This window comes from Dreissena polymorpha, unplaced genomic scaffold (assembly GCF_020536995.1).
Source record: "Dreissena polymorpha isolate Duluth1 unplaced genomic scaffold, UMN_Dpol_1.0 chrUn067, whole genome shotgun sequence".
Taxonomy (NCBI): domain Eukaryota; kingdom Metazoa; phylum Mollusca; class Bivalvia; order Myida; family Dreissenidae; genus Dreissena; species Dreissena polymorpha.
The window spans coordinates 139,223-154,286 of record NW_026273381.1 but is presented as its reverse complement, the minus strand read 5'-3'; the positions used below and the strand labels follow the sequence as shown (position 1 = coordinate 154,286).

The window sequence follows — 15,064 nt, the reverse complement described above, 5'->3', positions numbered from 1 at the left end:
ATACGGGTCTATGATTAGCAGATCGAGACAATCTTTTTTGATTTCACATGAAAAACATTTGTGTTAACATTTTATAATCTCGTGAAACTACGATATTACGTACTTTATCAAGAACATACCAAAAGGCACACATACGTGTATTAACTAGTTTCATTATATAAGCCTGTTATAGACGTTTAAAATCCCATACACACTCAAAATCAACAAATATTTCGTACAATATTAAAAGGAAAGAAAGTTAACACATAAAACATCAATGTTTCGTATAGCAATAGCGAAAATTTCAAAGCTGGATGTGGTCTGGTAACATAGATTTAACACGATACAAAATGCTTTTTTTCTTTTTTGTTGAACAATATATTCGACAAATGTTCATGTACCAAGTTAGTTTTCGTGTGTCGTATGAATAAATATAGTTGCAGGAAATTGAAATGGAATATAGTGTGCAACAACAAATAAAAAGAAGCATTTTATATCTCGTTAAATCTGTGTTACCCTACCATATCTAGCGTTGAAATATTGGCTATTACTATAAGGAACGCTGATTTTGTATGGGTTAACTTTAATTTACGAAATATTTTACGAAATAGTCGTTGATTTTGAGTATTTATGTTCATAGAACGATGAACTTATTCCGTGGAAAAACCTTATTCAATTAAATGTGTATAAAACCTTTAGCGCGTTTTCTTTGTAAGTAAAAAGTAATACAAAAGCTCTGTGTGCTTTTAAGATAATTATAAATTTGCCCTAATGCTAAGCTTTTATGAACGTACCGATATACGTGTTTGCGAGATATGCCAAATATATGCACTATGTATTACTTGTAAAAACTTGTATAACGTTGAAAACCACATAAGCACAGGGCTAAATTGCTGTATGGTAATATCAAAACGTTTGACACGTTAGGCTTAAGCACTATTATGTGTGCATTTCTCTAAGAATTAATTGATTAGTTAATTAATCGGTATAACGCACACTTTATGAAATAGTTACGAGGAATTGTGTCTTTATTTTAGTGTCTATCGAACTGATTTGGTATGGGAAGTATATACAATGTAAATCTTAAGCTGCGTCAACCTGTCAGACACCTTATTATAGCACAAAGTACTTTATGTATGGTAAGTGATCAATTGCTAGTCAATACGACACCAGACACTATACAAACACAGAAAACAACACGTACATGAAAACAAAAATCAAATTTCGGTCCAAATCTCACACTTTGTCAAAACTACTCAATGGTTGAATGCAAACCAGACGATTGATTGATGCCGGAAACAAGTATTTAAATGCGTCAACATGCATCTTGTTATTGGCGTCGCCCTGGAGGACGGCGACTAGTATGCAATGCATTTGTTTTCGCTTATGGGAGGAGAAGTTATTTTACGGATCAATGTATATATTTTTGTTTTAAGAATATCTTGCATACTGGTTTTTTGTGTGTAAATTAGTGTAAATAAGTACTGCATTTGTGCCTATTACATTTATTACAACATTTATTGCCAATAATGCAAAGCTAATTGTTTTAATTAATAATTGATCCACAATTGATCACAGGGGAAAGATCACAAGGACTGGGCAAATACGCGAAACTTTTTCTAATTTGCTAATTTAGTGGAGAATCAATGTAGTACGATATTTGACGACCTATCGCGCAAGCAAGTTTATTGGAAGGCGTAGTGGTACGAAAACGTACACTGCATTAGTTTATTAATAGACATATAATAACGATCGCTATACACAACTTGTGGACCAAATAGCAGTACATAAGTGAATGTTAGCCGGAATAGCTCAGTTGGGAGAGCGTTAGACTGAAGTTGTTTACGCAACAGTCATCTAAAGGCCCCCGGTTCAATCCCGGGTTCCGGCACGAACGGAACAGTTCGGCGGCTGACAATTTTTTTCAGTCAGGTTATTAAATATAATAAAGCTTTATTTTATGTAGACATTTTAAAATCCATTTTACTCGAATAAGACATTTTAATTAAAATTAATGGATGCAACGTGGTGACAACGTTAAATAAAATTTCATACATCACTTGTATATCTTATAAAAAATACACGTGTTTTTATATTAACAAATAAATGCAAACAACACATCTATTATCCATGTATTTTTTGGTTGTCTATCATAGGCCTATCCCTAACACATATAGAGCGCGAGGCGCGACACGTATTATTGATTGTAACAATGAGTTGCGATAAAGGAAGCAGCCGCTTATGAAGGAGGAGCTGTGTCCCAGCAACCGTTTCCCTAAAGTCAAGCACTCCTCGGAGTTTTCTTTTAAGAACCACATATAGAGCGCGAAGCGCTACACGTATTACTATCCAGGTGGTATGGGCCCTTTAGCATTATCCGACCATTACGTCCATAGTTATCTTCCTTAGAATTTGAAAAATTTTGAAATCCTTGTTCGAAGTTCAAAATTTTCATCCGATTGTTCCCAAACTTTCACAGGTTTTATTTTTATCAACGAGGACCCAACCCAAACTCTATATGAGCAATATCGGACCATAAGTCCAGAATTATGTCTCTTTGAATTTAAAAATAAAAGTGAAAAACTGCTTGGTTAGGTGATTATGTCAACATTTTTCATCAGATTCTTTCCAAACTTACAGTGTCTTCATATCAATGAGCATTTTTACTTCATTTAAAATGAGAAACATCGGGACAATAAGTCCAGATTTTTTTTCTATGAAATTTGAAAAAATAAACAATTTCCACTTGTTTAAAAGATTTCGCAACTTTCGTCTGAATCTTTCCAAACTTGTTAAGTGTTTTTATAACAGTATTATTCGAACCCTATTGAAAATGATGAATATCGGAGCAATAAATCTATTATGATCTTTTACTGAATTTCAAAGTATTGTGAAATGCAGCTTCTTTATACAATTTACAGTTTTCATTCAATTTTCTTTTCAAACTTTTACAGTGTTTTCATATCAATGAGTACTCAACCCCTATCGTAAATGAGCAAAGTAAGAATAAGTTCAGAATCATCTCCCCTTGAAGTTGAGAAAAATATGAAATTACGCTAGATGAAGCAGATTTTTTTAAAACCTACACAGTTCTGTTCCATTAATGAAAACTGCACACGGATACCAGTAAAAAAAGGAAACCAATGTAAATAAAATGAACTATGAAATATTTGGGAGTTACAACACAAAATCATAGATAATTGTTATTTGGGGGTTATAACACAGCATCATAAATAATGGTTATTTGGGGGTTATAACACAAAATCATAGATAATGGTTATACCAGTATCTTTTTCTATTTTGTTTAAAATAATCGGCCAACATATTAATATTTACAGTAGAAAAAAAATCGTTCCATGTAACTTCATTGAGTGCCTTTTACACTGAAATTCCCGACGCCCTTTGATGCTTTGCATCAATACTTATCTTGTTAAATATATTAATGCATAAGTATTAGACGCAAAGCATAATGAACGCCTCTGTGCAAAAAGAAACAACATTTAAAGTACAATTAACTTGAAGCTATTCGTCGCAAGCAAAAGCCACCATGTAATCCATGTATTCATCTGTCAACATATAAGATGCTTAAAAGGGGTATTACACTACGACCCGATTCCTCACGATTTGTTTCCAATATTTTGAGGTCGGGGACATTCGTAGCTCAATCGGCGAAGGTCCTAACTTATTTGTAGCTAGTCATGGGCCGGTCGTAAGTGATTCCTGCAAATCGTGAGCTCCCGAAAAATCGTGGCCAGATTTAAAACGTGTTTAGAATTTGGCCAGGACCTCCAAGACTGAATTTAATCGCAGTTGACTCGTAACAGCGTCGTAGTGCGTTCTTTGGCGTCGTAATGAATCGTAGGTAATTCGTGACTCAATCGGTAAATCGGTGATCACGTGAGCTGTCTACGAATCAGCTGCGACTTTGTCAAGACTCTCACGAGTTTACCCCGAGTGAGTTGCGAGCCCGCTAAGATTCTCGCGCACGTCATTTTTATCGCATTCGTGCGCACGTCATTGTTATCGCATAGTTAACGCATGCGTAAGTCATATCTTTCTCGCGCGCATGTAATTGCTATCGCATATCTAACGCGTGCGTAGGTCATAGCTTTCGCGTGCGCACGTCATTGGTATCGCGTAGCTAACGCGTACGTAAGACATATATATCGCGTGCGCACGGCTGTGTTATCGCGTAGCTTATGCGTGTTTAAGTCATATCTATCGCGTGCGCACGTCGTTGTAATCGCATAGCTGACGCTTTCATAAGTCATATCTATCGCGTGTACACGTCGTTGTTATCGCATACCTTACGCGTGCGTAGGTCATATCTATCGCGTGCGCACGTCATTGTTATCGCGTAGCTAACACGTGCGTAAGACATATATATCGCGTGTGCACGTCACTGTTATCGCGTAGCTAACACGTGCGTAAGACATATATATCGCGTGCGCACGGCATTGTTATTGCGTAACTAATGCGTGTGTAAGTCATATCTATCGCGTGCGCACGTCGTTGTTATCGCATAGCTGACGCGTGCGTTAGTCATATCTATCGCGTGTATACGTCATTGTTATCGCATAGCTTACGCGTGCGTAAGTCATAGCTATCGCGTGCGCACGTCATTGTTATCGCATAGCTGACGCATGCGTAAGTCAACTGTTAACTGTTAGACGAAATTCAATTGGATGCAGCTTGTCTTGTAACAGGACTAACAAGATCAACTAAAATTACTCTACTTTTAAAAGAAATTGGTTGGGTTTCTCTCGATGACAGACGGAAAATTCAAAAACTTGTTTTCGTTTATAAACACAATAAAGGTGCCACAATATTTAAACGATATTTTCCCAGCCACAACAGATAACATTCCTTACCTGTTACGTAATCGTGGCGACTATGCAACAATCGCTCGTAGACTTGCGATTTACTCAAATTCAACTATTCCTTCGTCTCTTAAGTTATGGAACGAACTTGACATAGATACAAGGTCTTTACCAACGTTTTCTAGTTTTAAAAGTGCAGTAAAGAGGAAGTACAATCCTCCTATAGTTCCTTCGTATTTTCTTGTTGGCGAACTTAAGCAACAAATTCTACATGCTCGGCTAAGAAACCACTGTAGCGACTTAAATTCCGATTTAAACTTAAACCACTATCAAAAATGGGCTTGTAATAGTACTGTCGAAGACGTAGATCATTTCTTCTTCAAATGTCCTCTTTTCTCCGAGCAACGTATCGTGCTTTTTACCAACACTCGTCCATACCACACTCTAAATGCAAACAAACTATTATACGGTATCCCAGAACTAACTGATAACCAATACAATGTGTTCTTTTTGGAAGTTCAACGATATATCAAAACTTCAAACAGGCTCATTTAAATATTTGACTGTAAACACATTTTCAATGTTGTTCGCTTGTTCATCTTATTGAACAGAGATCAAGAATTTTCGCTGCAGATTATGTGCTATATTGTAGTTCGTAGAGTCGGGTTGTGTGGAGCAATGTATTGTTATTTTGTATTCTTTGTTGTGGAACAATTAATTAATTATTTATTTTTGTATTTGTTGTTTTCTTTTCACTTCTTTTGTGTGTATATATATATATATATGTTTAGTTCAGTTAATTGTTATATTATAACATTCTCATTAAACTTAGTCTACATTTTTTCTCTAAACCATTTTGAGTGTAAAACAGTGAATGACACTAACTCTTTGTTAATACGTTTTCCCAAATGTTTTTGTCGTCAGCTAAAGTCTATTTATTCACTTACTGAATTGTTTATATTACACTCACGATGTGCACTTTGAATGTCCCTATTTACCGAATCGGAAATACTGGGAAGGGTCGTCATCTAATGTTGTTAAAACTTGTGACCCAACCCTTTTGCTTTTTTCTATACATTCGATAACATCAATTTGTATTATATCTACTCTATGCACTATGCATCATGTGTATATTTGTATGAATGCATGTACGAAAGAAAATGCAATAAAATATTATTAAAGTAAAGTGCGTAAGTCATATATATCGCGTGCTAAAGGCATTGTTATCGCAAAGCTTACGCGTTCATAGGTCATAGCTTTCGCATGCGCACGTAATTGATATCGCATAGCTGACGCGTGCGTAAGTCATATATATCGCGTGCTAAAGTCATTGTTATCGCAAAGCTTACGCGTTAATAAGTCATAGCTATCGCGTGCGCACGCCATTGTTATCGCATAGCTAACGCGTGCGTAAGTCATATCTATCGCGTGCGCACCTCATTGTTATCGAATAGCTAATGTGTTTGTAAGTCATATATATCGCCGACGCACGTCATTGTTATAACATAGCTAACGCGTCCGTAAGTCATATCTATCACGAGCGCACATCATTGTTATCGCATAGCTAACGCGTGCGTGGGTCAGAGCTATCACGTGCGCACGTCATAGAGTCCGCTTTATAAATTATGTTAATTATGTCACCTATATGCAATCGTTGTTATGCCTCTTTTGTATAAAGTTAACCTTAATTGGTACAATTGATAGTGTAATATCAATGTTAATACAATTATACTAGAGAAAGTCATATGAGCCGCGTCATGCGAAAATGAATCTTATGGCATAAACGCCCAGCCCAGCCTGCGCATCCACACATACTAGTCAGGAGCGTCCACGTTCTCTCTAACACTAGAAAACATGGCGTGACTCAATAGCGGACAGCGTAGCTCCTGACCAGACCAGACTGTGCTGATGCGCAATATAGGATGAAGCTATGCTAGTCGTCAAACAAATGTTCCCATTAGCGGTTGATCTTAATGATGTGTATATGAATTTGAATTATTTATACAAAAATTATTTTATGCGACTAGTGTCAAGCTGTTGTACTTTCTCAATATTAGTTATAGCAGAGGGCCATTTTGAGATCAATATTCATATAGACTTCATTTTCTGCCGTGAAATCAAGATCAGCGCTGTGTACAGTATGACATCTTTGTCAATACAACTGCGATGCATTTATACTACCACTTCCCTGGCAAACTTAAGTGGTCTCGACCATAGGCTATTGAAAAAAATACCATTGGGAAAAAATCCCATCGGAAGAAATCGCTTCAAAGCAAATCGCATGGGATAAAAATATCATGGATTTTTTAAACACGAATAAACGCATTTAAATCGCGTAACGTGTTCATCATTCAATACAATATAGTGAATCGGGAAGTAACCTGAATAATCTCTCAAAATAAGAAAAAATCCAATGGGATTGTTTTTCCATTTGAACAATGTGATTTTTTTCTTACTCAAAAATATACTATGTTATCTGCATAAACGATTTTAAAGCCATTAAATAAAGATTAAATTCTTAAATACGCGAAGAAATAACGTTTTTTTCAAAAATACCATAGATCTCATTAGATTCATTCCCTTCCGCAAATCAAGGGGAAAAAATCGGATGGAAAAAATCCCATGGAAAAACATGAAATCCCAAGGTATTATAGAAAAAATCCCATCGGAAAGGCTATTTCGAAGAAAAGAAATTCGATGGAGGAAATGAAAATATTATATAAACACCAACAATAAATGATCACAAAGACCATGCTATCGAAAAGGGTACTTAAGAAAAGTTTGAGAAATTTCGGTTTCGCATTTGTTTTCCGGTCGCAATTTAAACATAACAATCGATTCGTACAGAGAAACAAAGGGATGCAAGGAAGTTTTGTTAAGTGTCCGTTTCCACAAACGATTAAATGGCTGGAACTGAAACCAATGTAGACTCGTAGTTACATTCTGTCGATATACACAAGTTTGAGACAGTGATAATTATATTTGAAAATAGTGAATATCAATAAAACAGCGTTGCATTGAAGATATGATACGGATAGTATATTTGGGCTGGCACAAAGTAAAACACCCTATGTAAACATTGCATAAGCACTTTGACGCCTGATTCAAAACATGTAGATGATCATCGGCAAATAATGACAGTTCATCGCATTGTAATGAATTTGTATTAAAGGGAAGAGTCAGTGCTTGGTGTCCGAAATCCTGACATCGCTTCCCGTAGGGGATCGAAACCAACACCTACCGATCGAAAGGCGGACTTCATATCTATTACACCGTTTAGATCTCTTAAACTCTGACCACGATATTTAAATTTCAGGATGGTTAGTTTTAACAGAACTTTCTTTTTAGATAATATAACCTAAATATTGGAAAATACTGATTATTTACAGTAAACGCACACCAAGCCATATTATGTTGCTTTAGGGCACGGGTTAAGGCTTGTCTTGACCCCTTAACTAAGTAAGCAAACGTAAGAGCTATTTCCACACAATGCATTTGATTTTTGTTTACTTATTTCAACGATAAATACGATCGCTCATGATTTAAAGGGATCTGTTCACAGTTTGGTAAAATGGAGATTTTGAATATAATTGTCAAAGTTTCAAAGAGAATGTACAAATTGTGTTGAAACAAGAAAAAAAATACTCCTTACAAAAAAATGTTAAAAAATATTAATTCATTTATGCAGTAAAAGTGGCGCGGCAGAGGCCGACGCGTATCCCCACGCCGCATAGATGTTATATTAAAAGGCAATTTTGGGTGGGCAAGGCCTATTTTGGTGGGGCCCCGGGGTCGGTAATGTGGACATGGATGGTCGAGATAGACCGTGTTGTAATAAGAGAGGTTCAGTATTAATTTGAAGTCAATTGGTGAATAAATGAAGAAGTTATGTTAAAATAAAATTTTGGTTGGGCGTGGTCTATGTGAACGCGGCGCAGAATGGTTAGTAATGTGGTCATGCATAGTTGAGATTCACCGTATTGTCATAAGAGATGTTCAGTATCAATTTTAAGTAAATCGGTGTAGAAATAAGAATTTAATGTAAAATAACCTAAAAAAAAATGTGAAAATCTCTGACTCGGCCTCATCCCAACCCCCATTACTTTTGACCCGGGGGTCAGATCAAAATTGCAAATAGTGCACTGTCGCACATATGCTCATAGCAACCAAGTGTTTAAGTTTCAAGGGTTTAGTGCTAATAATGTAGGAGGAGATAGTGGTCAGGACGAACGGACGGACGGAAAGACGGCGGAGATAACCACACAATCCCCCCGTTCCAAATCGGAACGTGGTGATAATCAATGAAAAATAAGAATCAAAATACTGACAGTACTGATGTGACGATGCTTTTGAAGAGGATTGATATAAAGGCATCAATTTAAGTGTATCTACATAATCACAATTGTGTATGTGGTTACGAAAATTTTGGGTACGAAAAAAATATTGGGTACGAATATTTTGGGTACGAAAGAATTATGCAACAACAAAAAATTGGGTACGGGTACGAAAAAAAAAATGAGAACTGCAAAAATATAATAGGGTAGGATAAACAGTTTTTAAAGCTGTAACCAATACAAAAAACACACCATGTACTCAAAAACATTCGTAGAAAACATAATTGCAAAACAAAACAAAACGAACAAAATATTTTACACACTTCAAATTAAAAACCCTCCCGAAATCTCAAAAGCTCAAACTAAATGGCAAAACCTTCTTGGAGAAAAAAAAATTAATTGGAAACAAATATTTGTCATGCCATATAAATCAACTATTGATAGCACACTGAAAAACTTTCAATATAAATACATCCAGAGAATCATAGCTATAAATAAACATCTTTTAAAGTGCAACCTATCCAACACATCTATGCGATATGTGTAGTGAACATATTGAAACAATAGAGCACCTTTTCTGGGAGTGTAAACATATTCAATCTATGGAATCAATCGACAACCTTTCTTGAGAAACAAAAATTAAATGTGTAACTATCATCAGTTTAGGGTTAAATATATTCAAAATACAAGAGTTTAATAACGCTGTGAATTGCATAATTATATTCATGAAATATTATATATTCAGCATGACATACAGAAAACAAAGACCTATCATGAACTGCTTTATTAATTATTTAAAACTGAAGATTGAAATTGAAAAAATATTGCCCTAAACAATGATACACTTCACTTATTTGAACAAAAATGGAACACATTAAACTTTCATAAACAAGTCCAGTATGCTTTCTACCCACATTATGCAACTCATCCTTATTCATAACTATTCTGTTGTTTTTTGTTTTTTTACAAACAACCAAAAAAAAAAAGAAATAAATACATGTTAACCTTTTTTTTCCTTTTTTATTCACAAGAACAAACAAGATATGTGTTTGTCAGAAACACTATGTCCCTTTTGCGCCGCTTTGAATTTATATATTTGACCTTTGACTTTGAAGGATGACCTTGACCTTTTACCACTCAAAATGTGCAGCTCCATGAGATACACATGCATGCCAAATTTCAAGTTGCTATCTTCAATATTGCAAAAGTTATTGCAAATGTTAAAGATGGGGCAAACAAACAAACAAACACACAAACAAACAAACCAATAGACAGGGCAAAACAATATGTCCCCCACTATAGTGGTGGGGGACATAAAAAGTATATATTAGCATATCTTGAATAACATGTTTGAACATTATTGCTGCTACATGGTATCACTTTGTTTTATGGTCATATACATGTATACATGGTATGTCTTATATTGAAGAAAAAACAGGATAAACAATTTGCGTACAAAAAAAAATCGGGAACGAAAACAAATTGGGTACGGAAACAAAATGGGTTACGAAAAACAAAATTGGTTACGAAAAATATTTGGGTACGAAAACATTTGGGTACGAACAAAAATGTGGGTACGAAATAAATTCGGGTACAAAAAAATGGGAACGAAAAAACAATTGTGTACGAAATAAAATTTGGGTACGACAAAATATTAGTGAACAAAACATTGGGTACACAAAAAAAATGGGTACGAACAATTTTGGGTATGACAAAATTTGGGTGTACGGGAAAATTGGGGTACGAAAAAAAATTTTGGAACGAAAACAAATTTGGGTACGAAAAAAATGGGTACCAAAAAATTTGGGGGTACGGGGAAGTAGTACCCGTGGACCTCTCGATAAATTTGAAAGATGATGGGAACCAAGCTACCTTTACCTTTATCAATGGCCCTGGGGTTGATAATGTGGACATGGATGTTCGAGATAGACCGTGTTGTTATAACAGAGTATTAGAGTTCATTATTAATTTGAAGTCATCTGGTGAATAAATGAAGAAATTATGTTAAAACAACATTTTTTGGGTGGTCGTGGTCGGCCACTATCTTCTCCTACACTATTAGCACTAGAACCTAGAAACTAACACACATGGTAGCTATGAGCAAATGTGCGACGGTGCACTATCTGGAATTTTGATCTGACTCCTGGGTCAAAAGTTATTATCATGTGCGTCGCATGTTGTTAGTAAAATGAGTGAACAAAATGTCCTCATTTTACCCCATTTTACCCACATAACTTTTGACCCATGGGAGGAGATAATGGCCAGGACGGACAGAGCGCGGATATCAAAACAATATCCGCACGCTTTTAAAAGCGTGGGGATAATTATCATCATTCTAAATCGGTGAACAAATAAAGCATTTGTTACGCTTTTCCTACATATTTTAGAAAATACGTTGAGTACTAACATAGCATATATGTTCATAAAAACATTCTTTATACTGCTGGCTTACTGGTAGCGCTTTCAACTTGTTTGGTTTGCTTGTATAAGTATTCTATTTGAAACATTACAGATTAGTAAGTGAACATATTAACTGAAATTTGTCGGAAAAACGAACATTTGTGAAGTCCCTTAACAGTTTAAAAAAGTCTTAACACAAATCATATATGTGTGCACCTATTAGCAACATGCATGCGCCCTAGGTAGTTGAAACATGTTGATTTAAACGATATACATTTGTTAATTTCGATCTAAATAGTAAATAATAAACTACAACTTACTTGAACATAGTTGTATACACATCAAACTGTGAGCTTGCGTTTGCATTTCGCTGTCGACCGCGCAAGGATTGAATGAGCAGTAGTCGTATTGAATTTGCTTTTAACCCGGCAAATAAACACTAAATTACAAAACTTCTTAGCCTTCTACGCGGCTTGTTCTAACAAAGTTACTGTGACACAAACCACATTAATTTTGAACGCTATGGTTTATTTTGCAGTATTGCGCTTCGACGAAGCAGGCGTTCTTTATGAAACGCAAATATTAATTAAAGCAAATATACGTTGATTGATATAGAACGAGGTTTACGTTAAGTGTTGATTTTCAAAATGGAATTTCGAGTCGGTTCCTGTCATTATTGTGACAATAGATTCTTAATAAAACATACGATTGTTTATATGTGTATTCACCAAATAAAGTTTATATTACACGTGCAGACGTGCTGTCATACAATGATCCGGATGTTATATTCACATTTAGATTTTTTTAATTGTGTACACAATATGGGGGCATATATTTAATTAATTTAGACTTTGCACTTTTTATTTAAGTAAGTACACTATGCTTGTGCTTTTTGAATATTGACGTCAGTCCTGATTAAATACTCATTTATAAAATAAAAATACTTACTCATTATTGTCCAAATACATCTGAATATTAATTGTACATTATAACATAAACAGAATGCATTAAGAATGTAGTAAATTGTGATTGTATACATGTGCAAACAATCACAGTGTTTGCCTATTTAAAATCGCGTACTTGTTAGCGCAAGATATAACTAAGAAACTTGCCATAGTGTTAGGATAAATACAACATCTAAACATTGAAATTCACAAGTGCAAAACATAATGGAAAATTATTATACTTATGTATATACATATACATAACATAAAGTCTATATATTCAAAATATCATCACCCCTGCATCAACGGCGATAACGTATTCATAATGCGATAAGTTTAACAAAAGCTATAGTAAAAATGCTCATACGTACAACGCTCCCACATATACCTCCGTGACAGGTTCCATAGACATGTGTGCAATGGCCTCGACCTACTTGCCTCACTGACATAAGAAAGTTCTTAAAAACCTCTGAATACTAAATTAATGTCAAACACACGTGCCTTAGTTGAAAAATATACTAGTTTGACTATTAACACTGGTACCAATAGAACAAGATAAAGGTTCGTTAGTTGACGCACCATTCTCAAGTGAGCTATTTGTGGTTAAATGATAGATTAAACAAACTAATATAGACATGTTCACTTATGTAAAAACTCGTTTCGCGGAGGCCGTTAGGAGATCTTTCATAAACTGAAACAACAGCATTAATGTTTTTTCCTTGATGGCTTCATGACTGGTTCCAGTAAGCTCCAAACAACGGTCTTAAAGTTGGACTTATTTACTTGGTGAAGAAATGACATGACCAATAAATTTCTAAACCAGTGTTCCTTCCTTAGTTACCTTAGGTCAAGTTCCATATTTGGCTGTGAAGGACCCTTTACGAAAGTTTGCCTTCCACGAAGGCCTCGTGGTTCAATTATTATTATCTCAACAGTGTCCTTGATGTAAGTGGTTTTGTCATGGTGGCCTTATGACTTATTTTATAATTTTTTAAGGCAGTGACCTTGATTTCAGCATTTCTTTCATGGTGGTCTTTTGACAAGTATAAGTTTTCCTTCAATTTTTTGATCGCTTGGTTAGTTTTTAATGATTCTTTGTGCAACATTCATCAGGTAAGTGTTGATTCAATGGTGGCCTTATTACAAGCTCCGTGAGTCTCTGCGCAATGCCTATGAGGTACTAGAGTATGTGTTCATTCAATGAAGATCTAATGAGAGGCCTCATGATCCTTTAAGCAGTGCAAATGACGTAAGTGTTTTTTTAATTATGGCCTAATGGCATGTTAGAAAACCTTATAACAATGGCGACAGTCTAATTGTTCCAATCTTTATTACTTAACGACATTTTAATTTACATCTAGAGTGTATATGTTAATGTTGTTCCACAAATTTCACGTTAAGAAATTATCATACATTATTTTCATAATTTTAAGTTCAAATAATACCCTGAGATATCATGCTGTATCTATTGTTCGATAAGCACTGTTGACAAACACCAAAGTCAACTTATGATCGGTAATTTCGTAAAGCTTTCAATAGATAGTATAGGTCGTGTGAAAATTAAATCTTAAATTACTTAAACTAAGATAGTTCACACATGCACTTTCCCATATCGAGACATAATGTTGTGCTTTGTATTGACCTTTCAAAGACCGTGATCCCGGTTTTAATTACTTAATGCATATACTATTATTTGGTAATACACGTAGTGGATAAGATAACTAAAGTAACTTCTGATGTATAATCTCTCGTATGGAGTTTCATTGTTTAAGTATCTGGTCAATCATTCGCACTTGGCAAGCTATATAAAATAATAAACACTCTCTCATGTAGATACATCATTCCCATTTCAAACATGTAATATAGAAATTCAACAAGTGAGCAAACCAACAGTTGGTTTAATCGTTAAAAGCATATGAGTTTAAACAAATACACAGTCGAAAGTAGACACAAATCCAAAACAAACCGGAAATACACAATCTTCAATCCTTAGCTTTGCTATTCTAATTCAATAACATGTTTAGTGTGGGTTGACGCAGATCAATTAGACCCATGAGTACTAAACGCTTGAACTTTGTTAGTGATGCGTGTGCGTTCTAAGAAAGAAGACATTGATGTTAATACTGGTCCTTAAGAAATGCGAAAGAGGGAAAGTTATTATATTGTTTTACGTTTCAATCGTACATTGAAACCTATGATTTTGGTCTGTAACAATCATTACACGTAGTATCTACTTAAGTTTTTGTTTTTGTAACAAGTGTTGTTTAATGTATTTATTAATAAAATATACTATTTGGAATAGTCCGAATTAATAAGCATTGCAAAGGACACAAATAAATGTAAATTATTGCCTTTCCCGAGTTTTAACCCTTAACCTCTGGAAACAATTGCATACTCGTTACCTCTGAAACATGCAGAATGTTGCTAATACTGTGCCTTTAACGTGATGTTAATACTATGCGTTATTTGCAAGTCATAGATTAAAAGCGTTGCAAGCGCTGTATTTTTCAGATTTTTCGTAAGCGTTATTATTCTTGTCTCTTGCTTATTTGAATATAATGTTTACAAATCTATAATATCATTTTTA

The 15,064-nt window shown here is 34.9% G+C and overlaps 1 non-coding gene across 1 annotated transcript; it reads left to right on the top strand.

The window, feature by feature from the left end:
* Nucleotides 1-1,780: 1,780 nt before the first annotated feature.
* Trnaf-gaa (transfer RNA phenylalanine (anticodon GAA)) lies at nt 1,781-1,870 on the top strand. The gene is given in 2 exon segments: nt 1,781-1,817; nt 1,835-1,870. It is a non-coding gene; the product is annotated as a tRNA-Phe (tRNA).
* Nucleotides 1,871-15,064: the final 13,194 nt, after the last annotated feature.